Raw genomic sequence first — 18797 nt, forward strand, 5'->3', positions numbered from 1 at the left:
AAGAAATAAATATCTCACTGCAATATCTCACAGAAGGGGCATTAAATAAGTGAAATCCCAACCACCTATGAATATCGAACACTGTTATCCATGACTCGCGGCTCCTTCAATACTCCAAAGTGGTACGCACAACGTATATGCCATAGTGAAGCAAGGTATTCTTTCATTTCCTTCTCGATTCTTGGTTTTATCCATTAACACCGTATATACCATACAAGGAATTTCCATTTGTATTTGAAAATGAGTCCTGACTTGAGTGTAACCCTGGTTGTGGCGGTTTGATTGTCAGTTACATCAATAGTATTGATTAACCACGATGGCCACTGACTACCTTTGAAATGGCTACTTCAAAGTCACATGGAGGGCTTGAAGCTATCCCCACACAAATGATATTAAGCCCTTATGTCGCTCAATGAAGACCTTGATACGCTCTCATCCTTAGTTTCCCATTCAACAATCTAAAGCCTATCAAGCTTATTAGATTGGGTGGCAAGGTCATATATAGTTATTATATATAATCCGCGCTACTGGAAGCCAGAAATGCTATACGTTATCTGTTTAATTTGAGAAGCATTAGAGCAACGCTTAATTGGAGAAACAATTAATATGTCATCATGGTTGATATTATTTTTTGACAGTATGTTCTTATTTCATTTATATGTTTTATGCACCCATATTGCAGTTGAATTCCTATTTCCAGACATGTAAATTGCAGATATGGCATTAGTGTTATAATATATATATATATATATCAACATATAATGGTGGTTTCCAATATCTCGTTGGTTGCGAGCATTAAATCGAATCTCAATGACCTATATGCCTTATTGATTGGCCGAACATGTATGCTGGAGATCTTCAGATTATAGTAAATATTACAGTGCGTATGGTGGAAATCCAAAAATGTTATGGTTCTTATTCTCTAGCCACTTCATGTCATATAACGGTTCATTATATAAAGCAACAACGCAAGATTGTGTGTCATTTTATGTCACTGTAACTAGAAAGATGATGATGTAATCGTTTGGGTATGGATCTCTAATGCAGACAATGTTTAAGAATATTCGATTCATGTGGCTCTCCGAGGATGGAATCTCAATCATTGTTGAGGTTTATTATATCTTCTTCCAGATTTTCACTTCATTCATGTAGTAACAACACAGTCAAAGTCAAAACCGCATCAGCAACACTAGCTCATCTGCCACTACCATATCTCCTTCCTCTTCCACTACCACCAGAAATTATCTATTTAGAAATGATACTCCAAGGGTTCTTAACAGAGTCCACTATCCCATTCTATAGTGTTGTCACAAATGATCTTCAATTTCTTGTGACAAGTAAATATATGTTGGGATTGGTTGTGTTAAATCATGAATATTTATGATTAATTTAGGTAAGACTTGGAAAAAATTCAACTTCGTGAAAGATTGATGGCTGCTATTGAAAATCCAAAACATAATATTGTCCAATCTACAAGGTTATATAGTTAGTGTGCAATATTTTAACTATAATGCAACAACAATGAGATGAAACTTTCTTGATACTAGGGCATTAGAGGAAGTGATGGTGAAGAAGAATTCAAAGTCTCTTGAAACTATTTCCTATCTAAAGAAGATGGTGGACTTGGAAAGAAGCATGGGAAGAAAATATCATATATTGATTTGGTTGACAATCAGGAATTGAGGGATGCACTTCTGGCACTAGTTCCAAAACATGTGAATGAACAAAGCTCTGATGGAGAGTTATAAATATTTTTATTCCAAGTGGCCTTTTCCTATTAAGGTGTGGCTTTGGACTTCTCATGTATGGGTTTGTATTGGAAAATAAATTTATTAAATCCTTTGCTTCCACAACTTTGACTTATGGTTGAGTAGTTGTGATAAATGGATAACTTCCATTTGTCAATATGAAAAGTGTTATATCTACTATTGCTAAAGTCTTATGTCTTATGGGAACAAGTATACAACATGTCTGCAAGAAACAAGTCAAAAAACACCCCACCTTTCAATCCACATTCCTTACGAGAGTATATTTCATTTCTTGATGGAGTTGGTGGCAGTGAGTCTGATTTTGTTGTAAATAACATGGACCGAGCCTTAGAAAAAGTGAAGCATGACAATGCTTTGCTAATGTTGCAGCTTGCTCACAAGTTCCATTTGTGGCTTTTATTGGTCATGTGAATCCACCACTCTTATGGGTGTTATCACAAAATATTGATCTAGCAATAATTTACTAGATGGGTCGAGGTACACTATGTAGGGCCAATTTTATGAGAGTAAAATTGCTTTCACTCTGAGAAATTACTTAATAAACAACATTTGTTAAGAAATTTATAATTAAAACCGTGAAGAATAATGAACTAAATCACTATTTATTTAATTATATTCAAGGAATAATTAATTAAACCATTTTTTAATTACTATTCCTTATCACATTTGACCCAATTATGAGAAATAAGTAGATAAATCATTAATTATCTTATTTTTCTCTCGTAATAATTAATTAATCACTAATTTTCAAGTTTGACCAAATCCCTGAGGAATAATTAAATAAACCATTATTCATTTATTATTCCTTAACAATATTTCTTGAGATGATAAATAAATCATTTATTTATTCATTATTTCTAAATAAAAGTTTAAATACTTCTTCCCTCTAACCAAATATAATAAAATATTCCAAATGGTTATTTCTCGAATGGGGTTAATAATATTTTATTATTGCTCATTATTCGAGGATAACCTAATATTTTGTTATAAATAGAAGAGTTTTCCATTCATTATTCAATTTTGACTATTTTCATTGTTGCACTCAATGTTGTAACTCTAATTATTATCACTGTCACAAACCATTTTTATTTTCCATTTGAGTTCTCACTGAACTCAAACATTTTATTTGTTGGGTTTACACATTATAGAGGATTGAGACTCTAGAAAATTTGAAGACAAATAATGTTACGAGTCCCCCTCCTTCAACACGAATCCATTCCTATTGTGAAAGAATCTGGACAACGAGGTAAAGCCATGAGGAAAGAACCGAAGGACAAGGCTCCCCAAGCTCCTCCAGCCCCTAAAGCTCCAAAGCTGACACCTCCATGCGCTTTGTGTGAGGTTGTTGGGCATGCCACCAATAACTATTTTGAGTTTCCTCATCTCAAACCTTTGGTTCATGAAGCATTACCTGAGACAGATATCCCTAAGGTCCAAATTACCTTACCGGTACTAGTAAAGCAACTCAAAACATTGCGCATAAATCACCCTTGTTCCTTTTGTGACCATTATGGTTACTATTCCCATTTTTTCCCTCGTCTCGACAAATTTCGTGATTTTCTCCAAGTGCTTCGTGATTTCGAGGCCACTCATAGTTGATAGCCTACTCCTCTACCTATGGGTTTTGGTACAATTAGTACATGAGAATACGGGGACTCTTGTCCCACCATCGTGATCTCTTCCCCTAATGTTGAGATTATGGAATCCATGGTTCATATCCTTTACCTTTCATCATCCTTGAGTTCCTCACACGAAAACCCCTCTTAGGTTTCTGCGCGTGCTTCTATCGAACTTGTTGTGTTAGAAGCCCAAGTCTCAACATCAATTGATCTTTCATCTACTAGCTCATCGTCCAAAATTCCAGATGATGCATATGTGTACCTTATTTCTCGGGATGATACAGCAGGTCCTGCCGCCACATCATGTAGTCAATCTTCCTCCAATAGTCCTATCTCGAAGAAGGACATCATGGAAACCATGACTACCCCTCATTACCCTTCGGATGATATGCACCATCATGCGTACTTCTTGCTGTATTTTTGAGCCCATAAGTTTTCCTACCACTCTAAATACATCCAGTATGCCCATAGCATAATGGGGCATACATAGGACCCTAAATATCCTTATCATCCTTTGGAGGATCTCGTGCCAAGTTGGGTCGAGATGCTTGAATCCATTTTCGAGCACTCTAAACACAATGGAACTCCATAAACGCCTCCTGCTAGGGGGCATCATTCCCACCTTTGCATACTAGATTAGTCACCTCCATTACATATGCTTGCGGTCACTATCCCATGCTCAGGGGCATGATGGCTTTCCCCGGACCATCTTCTCAATTGATTAACATAAGTCTCAGCCTAGATCTGACTGGATCTAGGTATGGTCAATTATCCTCCCATTCCTCGGATAGTTTGTCCTACTGACCTCTTCGGAAAGCCATATACATATTGCATACCATATACTTTTGATACCATGTATTCAAATATTCTATTCTATGTCCACATAGTCCCCATGTTTGACTTAGTGGGTGAGAATGATTCTAGACCTCCTCTAGTAGTTCATTCTCATTTTCCTCTTCCCTTAATTCTTCACCAAGAACCATCGTTCCAAGAAGCATTCAGACCATCTTTAGACAAGTAAGGCCACTTTCCTAAAAGTTGTAGATCCTAATTCTAATGGTTGATTTATCCGTTGCGATCTCCACAAGATTTAAGGCCTTCTCCGCCTCTCAAATTGGAGGGAAAATGCCCTTTTATAGGAAAACCCATATTTTTCTGTCGCACATTGCGACCAGATCGTAGATCCATTTGAAGAATCGTCAGAACCATTGAAATCTCCCAACGAGTATTATAATGGGTCTTTCTTAGTTTTTGATTATTTGACACTTCGCCCGAAACCCTTTTTTCCAAGATGGGTCACTCCATTTCCTCTCAAAATAGAATTTCTTCATATGCAATGCTTGTACTTTGGGGACCACCTTCCCTTGGCACTTTTTGTCTCACGTGTCAATTTTTTTCATGAGAAACCATCATTTTCTCATTCTTTCATGGTCCCCACCGAGCCCATTATGTGTGGGAGCGTCATCGAGTTACCCTTGTTCTGGGCATCCGCGATGAGTCACATTTGCGTACATGGATATTTTTTCACATCCCATTGTGTCATGTCATAGTATTCCATCCATATTTGCATAAAATTAATCCCACATTTCCCATTTTGATCTTCAGGCATATTTTCCACCATCCCCTCCGGAGTCGAGTCGGACGCTGCCAAGTGAACCCTAAATTTTATGATCTGACAAGAGAAGTCATCTATTTGTCCCTGAGTCCCATTTTTCCCATTCTCCCTAGTGTTAGTCCATTAGCCACATTCCTATTTTCCCTCGTGCCTTAGTTGAGGATCCTCATTTCCTCACCTATGGGGCGCCCTATTATGTCCACATCAATACATTTATTGTTATGCAACCAACTCACAAAATAGAAGAAAAGATATGTAAACGACTTCAAAATCAGCCTCTTCGAGGGATAAACCTCCTTTATATTACACAAATGAACAATTCTTGGATGATACAAATGAAAATACCTCCTTTCTATATATAGGAGTCTAAGGGGTCAAAATATAATTAGAGTTGACATAACAATAATAATGTAAGGGCACAACAATAACAATAGTGGGCTTCTATGGGGCACAATAATAACAATATGGGGACTACATGCGCACAAAAATATAATAAGGGGGTTTCACTAATAGCAATAATGGGTTACACTCATAGTATAGGGACCTAACATGCCCCTCCTTCAAAAACTATTGTCCTCAATGCTTGATTAGTTCTCGATGCTTTTGTATAAAATTATCATCCTCCCATGTGGAATCTTCAACAAGTAAGTTCTTCCACTTGATGAGATACTCCAAAATTGATCGATTTTGTAGCTGTCAAGTTCTTGTTCCCGTGACTGCTTCAGGTTCCAATATGATTTTTCCTTCGTTATGAAGTTACGACAATATTATTTGAACTGGGAACTTGTTACCTATAACTTTATTTAAGCATGAAACATGGAAAACATGGTAGCACTCGAGAAGATGCAGGAAACTCCAATTTGTATGCCACAGTACCAATATTTTGCAGAACCTTGTAAGGACCATAGTACTTTCGTGATAATTTGTTATCCTTCTTAGCTTTATTAAGGGACATTTGTTTGTATGGTTGTATTCATAGAAATACCTAGTCGCCTATATCAAAATTCTTTCACTGCGATGTTCATCTGCATGTTGTTTCATTACATTCTTCACGAAAGTTAGGTTATCATTTTTCTTCTTGACATGTCCTTCTATCTTGAGTGTTTTAGGAGTGGTAAGTCCTACCAATGCATTACAAGATACATTACAAGATATGGTTGATTCATTTCTTCTTTATCTGGGGTTGGTTCCTGGTGTATATCCTCTTCTTTTGATGTTTCTTAATACTTTTCTTACTCCTCTTCACAATCGATGTAAAATAATTTATTCTCAGCGCACTTATGAGCTTTAGTGTTTCTACTATCACAACTATAACAAAGGTCGGTTTCTCCTTTTTCTTCCAATTTTTGTGGTCTCAACCTTGTAGGTTGTGGAAGGCTAGGAGCAACAACACTTCCACATTTATAATTGCGAGTGGTAGGATTTCTTGTTTCCATAATTTTTCTTTCTAGCCTGAATGCCTTCTCCAATGAATCAGGTTCCCAAAGATGAACCTTGTGTTGAATGTTATCCTTTAAAGTCCCTATGAAGGCATCAACCCTCTGTTTCTATTGAATATCATTTACCCTTATATTTAATTTTTGGAATTCCTCAATGTGCTTTGCCATTGAACCCTTTTGTTTGAGATTTATCAATTGGATAAAGAAGGTGTTTCTCTTTGTATCCTCATAATGTGCTATCATTTCCTAGATGAAAATTGACCATGTGACAAGCGGTTTATGAGAACAAATCCATTTATACTGTAAAAATTGATTTGGTTTTAAATATAAATATGCAATACATACCTTTTGTAATAATTTCACATCATGTAGATCAAAATATTTCTCCATCTGTAGTATCCAGGTTATGGGATCCTTTCCATCAAACTTCCTCATGTCAATCTTTGGAATATGGTGGGTCTTCAATCCAATGTTAGGTTCTATGGAATCATGATTAGCATTTAGTTTCATCATGAGTTTCCTCTACAACCTTCTCGTCATTAGGAGGCCTTCCTTGTAGCACATTTGTCCCACCTTCATTCAAACCTTCCAGGTCTTTCTTCAAATATTCCACGCCTTTCTTCAAATCTACCTTTGTACCATCGATATTAGCTTCCATGACACATATAAAACTATTTAACTCATCTATGATCACATTCTTCAAATCATCCATCCCATTACGCTTACTAGGTGTTTCTATTTGCTTTATTCGAGTCATTATTTTTCTTGTTTTTAGCAGATCGATATTTAAACGACTATAACTATGTAATTTTAGATATTCAAGTTCTGAAATTTTGGCCCTTGATAGACCTTTGAGTCTTGTTTCTAACCCCACCGGTGTGATAAATATTGAATTCTTCAATAAAGAGTTATGCCAAATCTCCTATGATGAGTGAATTATATAGTGGTTTAGTAGAGAGAACTTTTGCAACCTTCCATGTGTCACAGTTTTGACCTTAAGACCCAGAACCAATAAAAAAAACACTACAGGCCATCCTCTTTGTGTAACGTTTTATGAAATTTCAATCTGATGCTGAGAGAGAAAGTTATGATGATTTTCCTAGGGTCACTTGTTTGGGATGTAAATTGGGTTCCTGCAGAAACCCTCAATGTGTTCGACCATATCTGTAAAAATATAATGAAACAAGATATGAAATTAGGGCCTTAGCATCCTCAAGCTTTCGTCTCAAATGGGTTTTAATTTCATATTCGGAACCTGCATAGAAACAAAATTATAACGCAAATTCGACGATGACCTATTTGGGATGGAATTCTGGAGTTTGTAAAAATGCAAACTTTCTTAGATCATATCTTCGATAATATAGCGAGACAAGATCTGAAATTCAAATGTGAAGTTTAGAACAATCTTTACTCAAATGGGTTTTTTTTAGCATGTAAAACTTTGTAGAGAAAAATTTATAGTGAAAAGGACACGATGACGTGTTTGGAGTAGCAAAACCCTAGAATCCAAAGCTCTCATACCAAATGTTATGCAACTAGCTCACAAAATAGAAGAAAAGATAGGTAAACGAATTCAAAATTAGCCTCTTTGAGGGGGAAACCTCCTTTACATTACACAAATGAACGATTCTTGGATGATACAAATGACAAGACGTCCTTTCCATATATATGAGTCTAACAGGTCATAATATAATTAGAGCCAACATAACAATAATAATGTAATGGCACAACAATAACAATAGTGGACTTCTATGGGACTCAATAATAACAATACGGGGACTACATGGGCACAACAATATCATAAGGGGGTTGCACTAATAAAAATAAAGGGTTACACTCGTAGTATAGGGACCTCACATGTATTCCAGAAGAATAACCTAGAGGGCGGTGTATCTTGTTTGCAGCTTCCACTCTTGTTCGGTGCCTAGGATCAAGCAAAGGGAATCATTATTTCCCTTTGACTTGGTTGTTTCATCATTGCGATTCGTACACTTGATGGTTCAATGATGTAGCAGATTGTACCAGTGATTCCCAAGTGTGTGTGAGATGTTTCAGACCTCATGAGGGGGTGGCCCTTCAGGTAGACCCCCACATGCCCGGATGACTTCATTTTATGCTACAACCTTAGACACGGTTCCATAGATTTGATGGCTTTGGTTCCCACCACTTGCAGCATTCACAACATGCATATCTGATTCAGATGATACATTTAGTTGTGCAGAGCCCTTCTCTGTTTAGCAGGGCTTCTTCGGTTATTTTACCCTCCCTCCCACCCATTTCTCAAGGGAAGGGCCATTATATATAATGTGCTCAGATGTTATTCTATTCAGTCTTGGATCATGTTTTATCTAGGTGCATTCTGTATATGGGACACATTGTATTATTTTCTGGCTCAGTTATGGCAACATATCATGTACCATTCATCATGTATTTTATTGCTCAGTTTCATGTTTCTCAGCACATCATTATTTTTTTACTAATTTATCTCAACAGGTATAGGTAATGCCTCCCCCACCTCACTAATATCCAGTGCCACAACATAAAAGGAGACTTGCATTGTTCTCACCCCCTTAGTCCCTATCCTCTTTCACTTCAACTCCATTGGTCTCTCTCTCTCTCTCTCTCTCTCTCTCTCTCTCTCTCTTTGACTCCACTTCGTTGTCTAGTGATTGTGTCCTTACAACATACTTCGGTCATATATTTTTCTCCTAATACTTGTACATTGGGGGCCAATCTGTTGCCACAAAAAATTGGTGATCTAGCCATAATTTACTATATGGGTTGAAGTACACCATGTAGGGCTAATTTTACGAGAGTAAAATTGCTTTCACTGTGACAAACTACTTAATAAACCACATTTGTTGAGCAATTTATAGTTAAACCCATGAAAAATAATTAAGTAAATCACTATTTATTTAATTATATTCTAGGAATAATTAATTAAGCCATTGTTTAATTAATATTCCTTGTCACATTTGACTGAGTTGTGAGAAATAAATAGATAAATCATTAATTATCTTATTTTTTCTCTAGGAATAATTAAGTAATCACTAATTAATTATTATTCCTTGTCAAGTTTGACTAAGTTCCTCAGGAATAATTAAATAAATCATTATTTGTTTATTATTCCTTAACCATATTTCTTGATATGATAAATAAATCATTTAGTTATTTATTATTTCTAAATAAAAGGTTAAATACTTTTTCCCTCTAACCAAATATAATAAAATATTCCAGATAGTTATTTCTAGAATGGGGTCAATGATATTTTATTATTGCTCATTATTTGAGGATAACATAATATTTTGTTATAAATAGAAGGGTTTTACATTCATTATTCACTTTTGATTATTTTCATTGTTGCACTCACTATTGTAACTCTGATTATTATCACTGTCGCACACCATTTTTCTTTTCCATTTGAGTTCTCACTAAACTCAAATATTTTATTTGTTGGGTTTACACATTATAGAGGAGAGAGACTCTACAAAAGCTGAAGACATTTGAGGATAGCCAAGAACCCATCCCATAGAGGGGGACTGGTAACATTATTTGTTCCCTTCACATGTCTCGTTTAATAAAATATATTATTTATATATCTAGTTTCTATTGGTTTATTGGAGTTACTTATGCTTATTTTACTATTCCATTTTGTTTTTTAACTATGATGGTGGCATAGATTAGGTCTTTGGTAGGTTTTGGTTCTATCATTTGTTATAGATCTACAATGTTTAACAATCATTTTCATTGTTAGGGTTGTTTGTCATCCACAACTTTATGTTGTTTATTTTCGTACACATTCGAGAAGAAAACGCAATAACAATGGGATAAGAAAATGGCTAGATCAGAGCTCAACTAATGGTGGTATCACACCCCAACATACAAACCATATACTATCGTAGGGACTTTCTTGATTTTGATTCTTGAAAGCATAAGAGCTGTGCAAAATGGGTGGGCTACAGAAATTATTTGATAGAGATTGACCCCAATGCACATATCTTCTTTAGGATACTTAGGGATTATCAACTAGTCCATACTGAGGAACAAGGATTGCCTATTCAATGCTTATATACCTTAATATGCAGGGAACGATTTTTGCACCAAGCTCAAGACAATGCGCTTATTTTAATGAAATAAAGGAAGGTCTTTACTTCAACAACACTATTGTTTGGCCATTGTTATGAATACCATATTCATACAAGAAACCTTGGAGAGAACTGGTATTGCAAATTGTGTTCAAACTACATTTTGGATATCAGAATTTTCCAAATCTTATATACACAGAAGAGAAATTGAGAATTCAAAGAAAATGAGAGTTATGATATTTTCTCCTAGACTAATTTGTATGTAAGGGGCACGAAGAAATGAAGAAGAGTACTTCCTTGGTTAGAAGTAATGCATGAAGTAGCTAATCAAAACCAAAACTCCTTCTCATTGATGTCAAAGGGGGAGGTAAGAAAGGTTAGCTGAGGTGAGGAGAAGTACTTCTCAAGACATAAAGTGGGAGGAAATTTGTGTTGCATCAATTCCAAAGTTGGAGATTATGTGCTTTATTGTCATTTATGGAAAAGGAGAAACACAAGGGAAACAAAGATGAAGAAGCAAAAAAAATTCATCAAAGGTAAAGGAGAAACAGAAGCAGGAAGGTATGTAGGAGCTAGGGACAAAGGGGCATTAAGGAAAGAGTAGTAACAAGGTTAGTAAATGGAAAAAGAGAACTATCATCGCCAAAATAATTTTCAATGGAATGCTTGATGTCAACATGACAAAGGAGTAACAAATACCTTGATGTTTTGGTAGAACATTGATGTTGGAATGTTGATCACTTGATTCTTGTGTTGATGGTTGATGCTTGGAAAATGTTGCAAATATTTTTTAATGAAGAATTAGTGCTGACACTAATTTGTTATTAAGTTGAATTGTTATGATGCAACGGTAAGACTCCATGACAACAAAAGCAAGACTTCATCACAACAAAACCAAGGTTACATGATAGCAACACAATACTCAAGGAGGTGGAGGCAATGGCATGAAGAAAAGATGAATTTGATCATATAGATGGTTTTGGAGAGTGAATGTTGCATACATATCCTTGCATTTTTTTCATACGTTGAGTGCATATTGTTTACATTGGAAAATATTTTCATGAGTTGCGGTGGCATAATGTTGTTCTTAGCACTATGTTGATATTCATGCACCTAATCATTATATATGGTTGAAATAATATAGGTGAAGCACTTATTTATTTTATAATATTAAAAAATTTGAAGAGTTTCGTAATGAAATAGTGGAAGGCAAAGAGTCAAGCTTGTTCACTTCATATTGTTATGTGGAATAAAAACAACCAGCGACTTATATTTATAAAAGATGTTATTTTTGGAAGAAAAAGTGAGGTTAGAGAGCTCGAGAATGTGTGAGAGAAGATTGAGGGGTTATGCGTTAGTTCCTTGCACATATGAAGCTTATGTGAATTAGATTTGAAGGGAAGAATAAGTAGAAATGAAGATGAAGATATGAAAAATATATGACCAGGTAAACCGACACATTGTTGTTTCTAGTTTGCATCAGGGGATTGCAGTCTCCTTTCAAGTAGTCACTTGATAAATATCAAGTTGGATAGTGTTGAGGTAGGAGCATCCTGTGGGTTGTAGTTTACTGAAAACGCATGGAAGTTGGAGCTTCTTTGCATGTTGTAGCTTGTAGATATTTGAGGTAGCAACCTCATGTAGGTTAGATCCTACAGAAAATTAGATGTAATGAGTAGGAGTTTTATTTTGCATCACAACAATAATAAAATCGTGGTTTTCTCCCTTTGGGTTTCCACATATATCTTGTGTCAATATGTGTTGTTATTATGAGCTCATGTGATTCTTTGGTTTTCTTATTACTTGTTGCTGATATTTTCAATATGGCAATCATTATTTGTTAAGTTTCTCATGTAGTGCTTTAGCTAATGAGTTTAATACAAAAAAAATTAATGTCCATGAATGTGGCAAACTCATTCACCCCCCCCCCCAGTTTAGTCAATTTTTCATGAACTTAATAAATGAGATTTTGAACTGCATAAACAACATGCCAAGAACATATTCCATGAAAAACATACCAAATTAAGACACTTAATCATGGAGGAGTTTATTTACTGAAACAAGGTGCAAGAACCTAACTTCATTTGAAAAATTCTCTAGTTAATTCTATAATTCCAAAACTAAATTTTGATTTTCAACTTCAAATATAAGAGAAGAGGTCTTGTAGACCACATAGGTCTCAAAGGAATTTACGAGCAAACATAAGCATAAACATAATTGGAAATAATTCTTAAGCTTATTTTCCTTCCAGTGAAAACCTTGTGTGCAAACCCAAGGGGTGGCTCCCTATATTTTGGAGGGAATCCATCCATATAGAAAAGCAAATTCTCTTTTATTTGGGAGTTTGGGTTATGCTAATATTCCATGCAAACCATACTGATCCAAGTAATTTTATAAACCAGCTCTTTCCTGCAGAAAAAAAGATGTCAAAAACCGACATAATTTATGAAATTATTTGATTAAATCTATATCAATTTTTTGTTTCAACTTTGATTTTAAGAGAAGAGGCTTCAAAAATTAGGTAGGTCTAAAAGGACTTCAAAAAATAAAACATAACTATAAACATAATTTAAAAAAAATGAAGCTATATTACTAGTGGGATACAATCTCCATGCCTATACATGTCAAGGCATTTTTACATCACAATAGGTTTCCTTTAACATATTTATGAAAGTAGTGCAAGTGCATGACATTTAGATTCATCATCTAGTTTTTCGTCATTTTTAAATGCAATCACAATGAGTGGAGCAACCAATAAACATAGAGTTTGAAATAGATTAGTGGGGTGTGTTTGGTTTCCATATACATGGAATCATCATTTTTCATTACAAATTCCTTATGAGTTATTTAGATATATGTGCTTCCTTCGGTGTTTTCTTTTTATCTCTGATTGAGTTGTTTAAATTGACTATTTTATGTATTTCTCCCAACCTACCAATGTAAGTGGGAAGATTGCATGGACTTACTATTTGAGGAAATTGAAATTTAGTTCACACAAGTCAAACCGAACCTGAATAATACTTGCAATTTTCACTTACAAAGATGATTAAGACGTGCAAGTCAAACATGAGTCAAATGGACTCAATGTGTCTTCTCATTGGTCGATTTAAAAAACACATAGAATTGATTTTGTTTGTTTTCATTACAAGGTTCCACAGAGGACAAGTAACATGCCTATCAATTATTCAGACTCCATGGTATTTTATAATATGTAGTATCATCTGTGTACACCAAAACAAGTTATTATTGAAATCTATAATATATAGACATTATAACATTTCATATTAGTGAGACATACCTGAAATTTAGCTTTTCATTTTTATTTTTTTTATTTTAATTACTTGTTTAACTTTGGATTCGATATTGAAAATTTCACCGACTCCCTAAGACAATTGGGATGAGAAGGTTATAAATAGCTAGTGACTCCAAAATTGATAAATGATACTTGCGAGATTTGGTTCGAATGGGTACATCTTCAGGTTCAGGTTTTGTTTAGATCTAGATCACAAACCCTTTCAGCCAGCTGAATCTTTGAAACTTTCTTAAAACATCTCAGGGAAAAAGCCTAAATAACTTGATTTAAAGGTGAAGCAAGACTACTTTAGATGTCCTATATGTTCTAGCCTAATTTAACCCCACATTATTGTTGTTAGAAAAATATATATTATAGAGCAATGCAACACATAAAATATTGCAGAAATATAAACACAGAAAGAAAATAAAACAAGAGAGACATAGATATACGTGGTTCACCCAGTTTGGGTTACATCCACAGAGAAACAGCCAGTCCTTCTTTATTATATTATCCAGCAAACTGAAGAGATACAACATACAACAGATCCACTGTAACAACCTCTTCGCTCTCAATCTCCTCTCTCTTCCTCACTTAGAATACAGATATACATAGATGCAATAAAATTCCCTCATATATAGTGAGGGGTTGCCTTCTAGGGCAAAAAACCATAAACTAAACATAACTTCTACTGTGAGATCATCCGCCTAATGAACGGCCTAGATTGATTAGAAATTACTAGACTTTTACAAGGCAATTTTACATCTATTTTTAGCTTCGGGGGCACTGCCCCTGAACCCTCGTCGGGGGGCTAGTAGCTCCCGGACCTCTGTGGGGGGGACAAGTCCCCCCCACGTGGAGGGGTGTACATTCTTCCTAGGGTATACATCTAGCTGAGACATTTGAATACAGAAGATAATCAGGCTCCACACCCAACAATTCTCTAGCCTCTAAAATTGATAAACGTTAATGTTATTGGGATTGATGTATATTTCCTATTTGAATTGGTAATTTTCGTGTATTTTTTTGTGATTATATGAGTTTTTGAGTATGTTTATAATGTTAGCCATAATTTTATAACTTTCATATTTTGAGACCCTTCCCTTTATATTCATATATTTATTTCAAATTCTAGTATATTTGGAGTCATTTTAGAGTTCTAGTAATGCCCATTGGATTCCTATGGGGTAAACCATTAGTACCTAAGTTCCCAACCACCTAAATTCCAAGTGGATCAACAAAGTTGAACCTTTGATCTCCCCAACTTGGGGAGATATCTTGTGTATGTATTTTGACAACTTTAGGTACCCTTTTGGGCTCAACAAATCCTTATTTGCTTACATTCCCTTTTATTTTGCAACTTCTTGATGCCTATTTGTCATTTTAGAGTTCTAGTATGTCCCGGTATATGCCTAATAATCTATGGTATGTCTACACTGGCTATAAGACCCGTGGCATTGGAATTATCTTCTTTATTTTTTGAATATAGAGAGAAGGTTGATCAACTTCCATACTTCAACGAAAAAGAGCTTGAATCATATGACGTCAATGCATTTCATTTTTGACGTTTGTTCCAACTTAGAAAACCCAAGCGACCTCTCGGGAATGCTCACATTGATATTATCTTTTCTAAACCTAGTTGGTTTATATGGTGCTCACATACATATAAAAACTATCCATAAATGGACTTGTTATTTCCCACTCTTTCAGCATTCCCTTCCATAAAGTATTGTGTTTTGTTTAAGCTTAATCTAAAGAAAATGTTATGATTAATGATTTCATCAAATTTTGTGTTCTCCAAATAGTGTTTTAATTTAAGAAATAAAACTATATCATGATTTTTTAAGTGTTGATTAGAAAAATGAAAAGATAGGCCAAACTCTAAAAGAAAAGAAGTTGACCTATTATCTAGTTAAGAATTTATGGCTACTCCCTCACAGATCAAAACAAAACACTAAAAGGGGCATAGAAGTATAACTGCATTCTGGAAATTTTGAAAAAAACTAGACAAGGGAATTATATCTGATGTGATTTCTTTATTTGCATGGGTAGGTTGGCAATAACCTAGTTCTTTTCAATGCTTTCTTATTGTAGTTAAACATATATGCCCCTTTTAATTTTTTATTTTTTTTATCTCTGAGGAAGTAGCTAGAAATTATTGTCCATGTCACGAAACATAGGGGGAGAATTGGTTTATTGAATGTCCAATAATCTCCACTCCAACGCGAGCCATGTGTGTATCGAACTCATCACCTATGCTTTGATACCACTTGTTGGGAATCACGATTAGTGTTAGACCAAAACCAACATGTGTTAGCCAATGATTGCATCACAGAGATAATGATCCTTGAGAGGCAGTTATTCCATGTCATGAAACACGTGGGTAGCATTGGTTTATCCAATTTGCAACAAACCATACCAATCTTGAAAATATTATAATTCAGTTGTTCAATTACAGAAACAAGATGTTGAAAAATCATCATCCTTCATCCAATTCTCTGATTAAAACTCTAAATCAAGTTTTGATATTCAACTTTGATTCTAAGAGGAGAGGTCTTATAGACAAGGTAGGTGGAAAAGGACTCAAAAGTAAACATAACCTTCACAATAATTGGGAAAAACTTGAATCTAACATCGCTAAAAGGGATGCAATTGTCATGTCATAAGATTAGTCATGTCAAGGCATTATTACCTTAAAATAACATATCTTAACCAACCCATGCAAGCAATAACCTATTTTTGCATAAACATAATTGGAAATAATTTTGAAGCTTATTTTCCTTCCAATGAAAACCTTGTGGGGAAACCCAAGAAGTGGCTCCCTACATTTGTGGAGGGCATCCATCCATATAGCAGAGAAATTTCTCTTCTCTTTGGGAGGTTGGTCTATGCTTATATTCCATGAAAATCATATTTATACAAGTAATTTTATAAATAAGCTCTTTCTTGTAGAAACAAGATGTCAAAAACCAACATTGTTTATCAAATTCTTTGATTAAATTCTATATCAATTTTGTGTTTTAGCGTTGATTTAAGAGAAGATGCTTCAGAGATCATGTAGGTCTCAAATGAATTAAAAAACAAACATAACTATAAATATAATTTAAAAAAACATGAAGTTATATTACTAGAGAGATACAGTTTCCATGCCTATACATGTCTAGCCATTGTTACATCACAATAGGTTTCCTTGAACCTATCTATGCAAGTAGTGCAAGTGCGTGATATTTATATTCCTCATCTAGTTTTTCATAACTTCTGAAGGCAATCATGAGGAGAGGAGTAGTCAATAAATCTAGAGTTTGAAATAGATAAGTGGGGTGTGTTTGGTTTCCATTCACTTGGAATAATCATTTTTCATTGCAAATGTCTTATGAGTTATTTAGATATATGTGCCTCCTTTGGTGTTTTATTTTTTATCTCTGATTGAGTTGTTTGAATTGACTATTTTGTGTATTTCCCCCAACCTACCAATGCAGGTGGGAAAAGTGCATGGGATGTCTTTTCCATAATTTTTATGATATTCTCCACATTTGATTCAACCTCAATATTGGATTTACTCTTTGAGGAAATTGAAATTTAGTTCACCCAAGTCAAACCCCAACCTGAATAATACTTGCAATTTTCACTTGCGAAGATGATTAAAACATGCAAGTCAAACATGAATCAGATGGACTCAATGTGTCTTCTCAGTGGTATGTTTAAAAAACACACAAAAATTATTTTGTTTGTTTTCATTACATGATTACACAGAGGACAACCAACAAGCCTCTCAATTGTTTAGATTCCTTGGAATTCTACAATATGTAGTATCATCTGTGTACATCAAAACAAGTTATTATTGAAATATATACTATATAGACATTATAACATTTCATATTAATGAGACATATCTGAAATTTAGCTTTTCATTTTTATTTTTTTATTTTAATTTCTTATGTAACTTTGGATTTGATATTGAAAATTTCACCAACTACTTAAGAGAATTCGAATGAGATGGTTATAAATAGTTATTGACTCCAAAATTGGTAAATGATACTTTCCATATTTGGTTAGACTGGGTATAGGTTCAAGTTCGGACTTGGTTCAAGTCTGGATCCCAAACCCTTTTAGGGAGCTGAATCTTGTAGGTTTCAACCCCGTACAAAAATTACATACGTATGAATTATACAAACAAAAAATAAACAATGGCGAGAGTGTAACACATAAAACAAATATGCATAGAGATTGTCCCCTTGATCCTAAAACCAAGACTACTATATTGATTTTTCATTATGTTCCTTTGAATGCTACAATAAATATATATATATACATGCCAAAGAATCCATAAAACCCAATCCATTAATCATGGATTAGAACATAACCATAGTTCCCTTGACCAGATCTACAAAATACCATGGACCAAAAACCAATGCACCCAATACCATGTGCAAAATCCACGCACAAAAGCATAGGCAGGTCAGCGCACCTAATATAGGGTCCAAAAAAGTTTCCCATGGACACTGCCTTGGATCTCGTACATGGGGATTATCGTCCCCGTCGAACCCCCTGACAAGGGTGGCTGCCGCTCCCCCCCCCCCCCCCCGCTTCTCCCGACACAAAGAAGGGGAGGTTCCACCCACCCTCCAACCCCCCCGACTTCACTACTGGGGCTAGTCGTGGAAAGAATATAACACAACCCAATAAATCTTTGAATATTTCTTAAAAGTATCTTAGGGGAAAATCCTGTATAACTTGATTTAAATATGAAGCAAGACTACTCTACATGTGCTAGGTGTTCTAGCCTACTTTAACCCAAGTTTATGCTCCAGTGCCTAGACTTGAAAAATGTTAATATTATTGGGATTTATTTATATCTCCTCTTTGAATTGGTTATTTGTGTGTATTTTTTTTTGTTTATTTGATTTTGTGAGTATGTTTATAATGTTAACCATAATTTTATAGCTTTCATATTTCCAAACCCTGTCCTTGATATTCA

At 34.9% G+C, this 18797-nt stretch overlaps 2 pseudogenes; both read left to right on the forward strand.

The window, feature by feature from the left end:
- The first annotated feature begins 1050 nt into the window (after positions 1-1050).
- LOC149204783 (origin of replication complex subunit 2 pseudogene) lies at positions 1051-2236 on the forward strand (annotated as a pseudogene).
- A 787-nt stretch (positions 2237-3023) lies between these two features.
- Positions 3024-18797, forward strand: part of LOC149204784 (protein transport protein SEC23 B-like) — a 148298-nt pseudogene continuing 132524 nt past the window's right edge.

Source organism: Pinus tabuliformis, chromosome 1_2 (assembly GCF_031772625.1).
Source record: "Pinus tabuliformis cultivar Carrire ecotype Pingquan chromosome 1_2, CPIR1, whole genome shotgun sequence".
In the NCBI taxonomy this organism is placed as follows: domain Eukaryota; kingdom Viridiplantae; phylum Streptophyta; class Pinopsida; order Pinales; family Pinaceae; genus Pinus; species Pinus tabuliformis.